Source organism: Oncorhynchus mykiss, chromosome 5, assembly GCF_057628025.1.
Source record: "Oncorhynchus mykiss isolate SJ-2025 chromosome 5, ASM5762802v1, whole genome shotgun sequence".
In the NCBI taxonomy this organism is placed as follows: Eukaryota; Metazoa; Chordata; class Actinopteri; order Salmoniformes; family Salmonidae; genus Oncorhynchus; species Oncorhynchus mykiss.
Window position 1 is genome coordinate 78,098,620 of NC_143026.1, and position 8,550 is coordinate 78,107,169.

Below are 8,550 nucleotides of genomic sequence, written 5' to 3' on the forward strand. Positions count from 1 at the left end.
TGGTCACGAAAATCAGAAAAGCAATCAAATTAATCGTTTACCTTTGATGATCTTCGGATGTTTTCACTCACAAGACTCCCAGTTACACAACAAATGTTCCTTTTGTTCCATAAAGATTATTTTTATATCCAAAATACCTTGTTTGTTTGTCGCGTTATGTTCAGAAATCCACAGGAAAGAGCGGTCACGACAACGCAGACGAAAATTCCAAATAATATCCATAATGTCCACAGAAACATGTCAAACGTTTTTTTATAATCAATTCTCAGGTTGTTTTTAAAATATATATTCGATACTATATCAACCGAGACTGTAGGTTTTTCTATAGGACAGGGAGAAACAATGGCCGCTTTACTCTGTTGCGCAAAGCTCACTCTGAGAGCCCCCACCTATCCACTTACGCAATGTGATCTTTCTCGTTCATTTTTCAAAATAAAAGCCTGAAAATATGTCTAAAGACTCTTGACACCTTAGGGAAGCCACAGAAAAAGGAATCTGTTTGATATCCCTTTAAATGGAGGATAAGCATGCATAGGAACAGAGAGGTTTCAAAATAAGAGGCACTTCCTGATTGGATTTTCCTCAGGTTTTCGCCTGCAATATCAGTTCTGTTATCCTCACAGACAACATTTTGACTTCCAAACATACCCTCGTAAAACTGACTATCCTACCAATCCTTGAGTTCGGCGATGTCATTTACAAAATAGCCTCCAACACTCTACTCAGCAAATTGGATGTAGTCTATCACAGTGCCATTAGTTTTGTCACCAAAGCCCCATACACTACAAACCACTGCGACCTGTATGCTCTCGTTGGCTGGCCCTCGCTTCATCTTTATCGCCAAACCCACTGGCTCCAGGTCATCTATAAGTCTTTGCTAGGTAAAGCCCTGCCTTATCTCAGCTCACTGGTCACCATAGCAGCACCCACCCAAAACATACGCTCCAGCAGGTATATTTCACTGGTCATCCCCAAAGCCAACTCCTCCTTTGGCAGCCTTTCCTTCCAGTTCTCTGCTGCCAATGACCGGAACTAATTGCAAAAATCACTGAAGCTGGAGACTTAAATCTCCCTCACTAACTTTAAGCATCAGCTGTCATAGCAGCTTACTGATCATTGCACCTGTACACAGCCCATCTGTAAATAGCCCACCCAACTACCTCGTCGGCATATTGTTATTTGTTTTTCTGCTCTTTTGCACCCTAGTTTCTCTCTATTTACTTTCTACAGATCTATCACTCCTGTGTTTAATTGCTAAATTGTAATTATTTCGCCACTATGGCCTATTTATTGCCTTACCTCCCTAATCTTACTACATTTGCACATACTGTATATAGATTTTTCTATTGTGTCATTGACTGTACGTTTGTTCTTCCCACGTGTAACTTTGTGTTGTTTGTGTCGCACTGCTTTGCTTTATTTTGTCCAGGTTGCAGTTGTAAATGAGAACTTGCTCTCAATTGGCCTACCTGGTTTAAAAAAAGGTGAAATAAAAAATACATAAAAAAACATCTGTTGTCTTGTCGTGCAAAATTATAAAATACTTTTCCTTTGTCTCGTTTGTGTCCGTGAATATGTCAGGCACAATGGCACCAGTCTGTGGCGAGAAGACCATTACAGAGAACAAGTACAGAAACAGCAAAGACTGTGTTGAACAGGGGTATTGGCGGTCACCGGCGGTCACAAGTCATGACCGCAGTCAAATTCCACATTAATGTTTAGTGAAGGTAACTAGGCTTCTCCAAGCTCTAATGATGCTGATTTTATTTATTTATTTATTTATTTATTTATTTATTTATTTATTTATTTTTTTTTTTTTTTTTATTTTACCTTTATTTAACCAGGCAAGTCAGTTAAGAACAAATTCTTATTTTCAATGACGGCCTGGGAACAGTGGGTTAACTGCCTGTTCAGGGGCAGAACGACAGATTTGTACCTTGTCAGCTCGGGGGTTTGAACTCGCAACCTTCCGGTTACTAGTCCAACGCTCTAACCACTAGGCTACCCTGCCGCCCCAAAATGATGCTGATGGTCATTAGTAGCCTACCAAACTTGCTAACTGCCTGATACTCAGCAATCTATTGTTCCTCTAATCATTCTGACATCAATGCAAATGTAATAAAAAATCTTGACAGACCATGAGCTTATGTTAAACAAGATTTCTATAGGCTATGTAATTGCGTGAGAATAGTGAGTTTTGATGGCCTCTATTAAAAAGAGTAGGATCCCATCAGCTTTTAATAGGCTTACTGTCACTCCCTGACCTTAGTTATCTTTGTTTTCTTTATTATTTTGGTTAGCTCAGGGTGTGACGAGGGTGGCTTGTGTAGTTTTTGCATTGTCTAGGGGTTTTGTATGTCTAGGGGTTGTTGTATATCTAGGTGTTTATATGTCTATGGTTGCCTAGATTGGTTCCCAATCAAAGGCAGCTGTTTATCGTTGTCTCTGATTGGGGACCATATTTAGGTAGCCATATTCCTTGGGTATTTTGTGGGTTATTGTCTATGTGTAGTTGCCTGTCATTACTTGTTATTGTAGCTTCACGTTCGTTTTGTTAGTTTGTTAAGTGTTTAATTAAAAGAAGAATGTATTCTTATCACGCTGAGCCTTGGTCTCCTCCATACAACGAATGTGACACTTACCTACTATATTTATTGCTCAACTTTCCTAATATTAAGCACATTGCTTATCTTTACAACAGGAGCATAGCCTACATGGCTGGCATGAAAATGAACTACAGGAAAAGCGTCCTCCATTCGCTATTTAAGTGCATTGATGACAATAATGATAGTGGTCTTTTGTACTATGAGGGATAGTAGATTGACATAGACTAGTGTTTTTGCTGTTCGTTAGGCCTACTCATCTTGTTAGCTGACAAAAGTGAATGTGGACAGTTCTTCCAACATCTTCAATATGCGCCTCGGAATTCGATAAGTAGGACAAGCGCAGTTGTGTGGTTACTCAATTAAAAGTTTAGAGATTATGCCACGGACTTAGAGTTAATTTGTGGTTTAGTATGTTACCCTGCGTCACTGCTTCATTGCTCCAGACCACCGCAAGGGGGAGTTAGAGCACTGATTATGCTTTTGGAAGCTGTAAAAACGTTTGTCAGGCAGAGAACGACCTGTTTAAATTATGAGCAAAATATTCAATTTTATTTGGAACGGCACCCTCTGGGAAGAATTAAACTTGGTTAAGCTTTCATACTGTCCATTGAGTTTTTTACTCTGAGAATTAGAATCTAACAGAATGGCAAGCCAGACTAAATTAAAAGGGCCTATTGTCTCACCCCATGTTCAAGAATGGCCTTTTTCCCTTTATTCAGATTACAACCACTCACTTTCCATTATTTGAAAACAAAATCATCTCCAAAATATCGTTATTTTTTTAAACAAGGACATGAAAAGGAGATTGTGGACTCTGCAAACAACGTTTCCAGTCTGAGAATGAGAATGGTAAATGTCTGCAATTACGACATCCTTGAATACATTGGAATAGAAAAGAAGCCATCCATCCACCCATTATGAGCTGTTAGCAGGACAAGAGACTCTTGCCAAGAAGGAGGGTAGGGGGAGAATTGTATCATCACTTTCTCAAGCCAAAACGTCTTGATGGCCTTCTTTGCTTGTACTCTAGGCTTGGCAGAGTTGAATGTTTTCAGGTGATGCCAAACAAATTCGATCGGGTTTAACCTCTTTATCCTACCCCCTCCTTTTTCGAACATTCTGTTAAAAATCGCGCAACTTTTCAGCGTCCTGCTACTCATGCCAGGAATATAGTATATGCACATGATTAGTATGTGTGGATAGAAAACACTCTGAAGTTTCTAAAACGGGTTAAATCACGGCTGTGACTATAACAGAGCGTGTGTTTCAACGAAAAGCGCAAGAAAAACTGCTCACTGAAATCTGAAAAAAGTATCCATGCGCCCCTTTCATGGATTATTTAAAGGAAACCAAATTTAATATGGAGACGGATGCAATTCCTACAGCTTCCACACGATGTCGCCAAAAAGGTCATTTTCATTGACAAAAATCCATTGAGACATTACGAATAGATCATTGATTCCATCCAGCCTACCTCAATCGATTTTGGAAGATTGAAAAATGGACACTGTTTTCTTTTGTAGCTGCTATTGAATACAGATCGCCTAGTGATCAATTTGATCGCTTATTAACGTTTACAAATACCTAAAGTTGGGTTATAAAAGTAGGTTGAAGTTTTTTGTCAAAGAATATAGGCAACTTATATCATTTTTAAACATGACGTTGCGTGTTGGAAGATAGCTTTTTTCGTGATGCAGACAGGCCACACAAATGGATATTTTGGGCATTCATGGACGGATTTAATCGGGAAAAAGACCAAATTGTGATGTTTATGGGACATATAGGAGTGCCAACAAAGAATATCATCAAAGGTAATGAATGTTTTATATTTTATTTCTGCGTTTTGGGTAGCGCCGGCTACCGCAAAATCTGTTGTTTACGTGTCGTGCTGGTATTTTGAGGGGTGCATGCTATCAGATAATAGCTTCTCATGCTTTCGCCGAAAAGCATTTTAAAAATCTGACTTGTTGGCTAGATTCACAACGAGTGTAGCTTTAATTCAATACCCTACATGTCTATTTTAATGAACGTTTGAGTTTTAACGAGTACATTTAGCATTTAGCGTAGCGCATTTGCATTTCCAGGTGCCTACTTGAGACGCAGACATCTCAAGTAGGACCAAGAAGTTTTAAATCAGGAGACCTACATGTAGAAATGAAAAAAATTGTTGTAGAGATACTGTAGGTGTTGTAAGTAATTTAGTTATTTTTATTTAACCTTTATTTTACTACATAAAGGTCTACTTACTCTGCTGGCGTCTTGACCCAGTTTATGCCCTCATTTGCAACGCAAACCCAGGCAGCAGTGTGTTTTGGTCCAAGCCCTTTTCCGGCTTACAGACATAGCTTACAGCTTCTTTCTATGGTGCTACCCATTCCAGGGTTAGGACTGTAACCACCAGAGGACTTGAAAATGAGCCGGAGCTGAGAGGATCACCAAAACTTGGGGTATTTTGGTTTCAGTGCATTTTCTTAAAAATAAATGTAAATCGATAATTGTGTACTAAAAATGTGAACGTGTATTTGCAGAGCATACAACCATACGTAGGGCTGGACAACGGACAGCACCGAAAAAAACACATGGTTCCACAGAATACCAATTGGGATGGACCCCAAGGCAAATGTGGCTTCTTCGTCAACATCATTATGCTTTCGCTAATAAAATAATGGTAAAAATACTCTTTCAAAATGCAGATGTTTATTTCGTTATGGATCAATAACATATTTGTTTTACTTATTGTGTACATAATGTTGCTGCTACTGTCTCTTATGATCGAAAATAACTTCTGGACTTCAGAAAAATGATTACTCACCGCAGACTGGAAAAACAGTTTTCCTTTAACGAGTCCGACGAGAAGGATATCCTGCTTTCAATGGAACAGGCCCAGATCCACACCTTTTGTGTGAAGAAAAGACGCCGGACAAGGGGCCTCTTTTCCTTTTGAAAATCCGGAGGCTAGCGAGTAAACTCCCACTGCCTTCCATTCTTCTCGCTAACATGCAATCATTGGACAATAAAACGGAACGAATGATTAAGATTATCCTACCAACAAGACACTAAACTGTAACAACTTATTTTTCACTGAGGCGTGGCTGAACGGAGATACGGACAATATAGAGCAAGCAGGATTTTCCATGCACCGGCAGAACAGAGACGCTACCTCTGGTAAGACGAGGGGTGGGAATGTGTCTTTTTGTCAATAACAGCTGGTGCGCGATGTCTAATAGTAAAGAAGTTTTGAGGTATTGCTCGCCTGAGGTAGAGTACCTTATAATAAGCTGTAGACCGCACGATCTACCAAGAGAGTTCTCATCTGTATTATTCGTAGCCGTGTATTTACCACCACAAAACGAAGCTGGCACTGAGACCGCTCTTAACCAACTCTATAAGGCCATATGCAAAGAAGAAAATGCTCACCCAGAAGCAGCAGTCCTAGTGGCCGGGGACTTTAATGCAGGCAAACATGAATCAGTTTTACCAAATTTTTACCGCATGTCACATGTGCAACCAGGGGGGAAAAAATCCTAGACCACCTTTACACACACAGAGATGCATACAGAGCTCTCCCTCACCCTCCATTTGGCTAATCTGACCATAATTCTATCCTCCTGATTCCTTCTTTCAAGCAAAAACTAAAGCAGGAAGTACCAGTGACTTGCTCAATATGGAAGTGGTCAGAAAATGTGGATGCTACACTACAGGACTGTTTTGCTAGCACAGACTGGAATATGTTCCGGGGTTCATCCAATGGAAAGTAGCCTAGTGGTTAGAGCGTTGGACTAATAATTTAAAGGTTGCTAGATCGAATCCCTGAGCTGACAAGGTAAAAATCTGTCATTCTGCCCCTGAACAAGGCTGTTCCTAGGATGTCATTGAAAATAAACATTTGTTCTTTAACTGTCTTGCCTAGTTAAATATAAATAAATTGAGGAATACACCACCTCAGTCATCGGCTTCATCAATGAGGACGTCGTCCCCACATTGACTGTATGTGCATATCCCAACCAGAAGCCATGGATTACAGGCAATATCCTCATCGAGCTAAAGGCTAGAGATGCCGCATTCAAGGAGCGAAAGACTAATCTGGATGCTTATAAGAATTCCTGCTATGCCCTCAGACAAACAAGCAAAGTGTCTATTTAAGATTTTCTTCACATCGGCTACCGAGAGCGTTATCACACAGTCATCCAGAACAGCTGGTGCTCTCGTGCATGCTTCAGTGTTGCTTGCCTCGAAGCGAGCATAAAAGGCATTTAGCTCGTCTCTGGGTTTCCCTTTGTAGTCTGTGATAGTTTTCAAGCCCTGCCACATCCAATGAGCGTCAGAGCGGGTGTCGTACACTTCAATCTTAAACAGGTCAACATTCACAAAGCCATTGGGCCAGACGGATTACCAGGACGTGTACTCAAAGCATGCGTGGACCAACTGTTGAGTATCTTCACTGACATTTTCAACGTCTCCCTGACAGAGTCTGTAATACCTACATGTTTCAGTCAGACCACCACCAGACCTCCTCCAGGCTTGCCTGCCACATGGGGTCCCAAGGGACCGTTGGCCTTTGTGCAACAACACTTTTGGTGGCTTACCATGGTTCCTGTCATCGCCACTTTCATTGTCGCATGCACGATCTGTGCACAGAACAAGACGCCTCGGCAAGCTCCGACTGGTCTCCTTCAACCTCTGTCTGTCCCTCACCATCCCTGGTTTCACATATCCCTGGACATTGTCACCGGTCTCCCCCCATCTGATGGCAACACCGCTATCCAGACCGTAGTGGATCGGTTTTTCCAAAGATGCCCACTTCATTCCTCTCCCCAAGCTACCTTCTGCTAAAGAGACGGCCCAGCTCATGGTGCAGAACGTCTTCCAGATCCATGGACTGCCAGTGGACATGGTCTCCGACCGGGGTCCTCAGTTCTCATCCCAGTTCTGGAGGGGGTTCTGCACACTCATTGGGTCGTCGGCAAGCCTATCCTTCGGGTTCCACCCCCAGTCCATCATCCAGTCAGAGTGAACCAACCAAGACCTGGAGACGACACTGTGCTGCCTGGTCTCCGCCGAACCCCTCCATCTGGAGCCAGCAACTAGTTTGGGTCAAAAACACCTGCAACACCCTTCCTTGCTCTGCCACAGGTCTATCCCTCTTTGAGTGTTCCCTGGGGTATCAGCCCCCCTGAGCAGGAGGAAGAGGTCGGCATGCCTTCGGCCCAGATGTTTGTCCGCCGCTGTCGTTGAACCTGCAAGAGAGCCCGGTCGGCCCTTCTCAAGACCACATCCAGGTATCGACGACAAGCGGATGGCCACCGGACCCCGGCTCCCCAGTATCGGGCAGAAGGTTTTGCTCTTCACCCAAGATATGCCCCTTCACATGGAATCCAGCAAACTCTCCCCCTGGTTTATCGGCCCTCTCCCCATCTCCAAGGTCATTAGCCCCTCTGCTGTTTGTCTTCTGTTGCGCCACACCCTCAGTATACATCCCAATTTTCACGTTTCCAGAATTAAACCCATGTCTCACAGCCCTTTGTCTCCTGTTTTGTTTTGTTTCGTGAAACCTACCAGACTTTACCCTGTTTTCTAGTTTTTCCCGGTTTTGACCATTCTGCCTGCCCTGACCCTGAGACTGCATGCCGTTCTGTACCTTTCCACACAGCACTGGATTATTGACCCCTGTCTGCTCTGACCCTGAGACTGCCTGCCGTTCTGGACCTTTTTTCACCCTATCTGGATTACTGACCTGCCCTTGACCTGTTGTTTTGCCTGCCCCTGTACTAGTAATAAACTTGTGTTACTTCGACACTGTCTGCACCTGGTTCTTTCCTGAAACATGATACTTTCGGTTATTTGAAAACGAAATAATCTCGAAAATATCATTATTTTTTAATAAACAAGCCGTACTAGTTGGTTGCAATTTCAGTTTTATCCACCAGAAAAGACAGATACAACA

At 42.3% G+C, this 8,550-nt stretch overlaps 1 long non-coding RNA gene across 1 annotated transcript; it reads left to right on the forward strand.

The window, feature by feature from the left end:
• The first annotated feature begins 3,894 nt into the window (after positions 1-3,894).
• LOC149983585 (uncharacterized) lies at positions 3,895-5,283 on the forward strand. Its single transcript, XR_016496442.1, has 3 exons — positions 3,895-4,417; positions 4,987-5,053; positions 5,135-5,283. It is a non-coding gene; the product is annotated as an uncharacterized LOC149983585 (long non-coding RNA).
• The last annotated feature ends 3,267 nt before the right edge of the window (positions 5,284-8,550 follow it).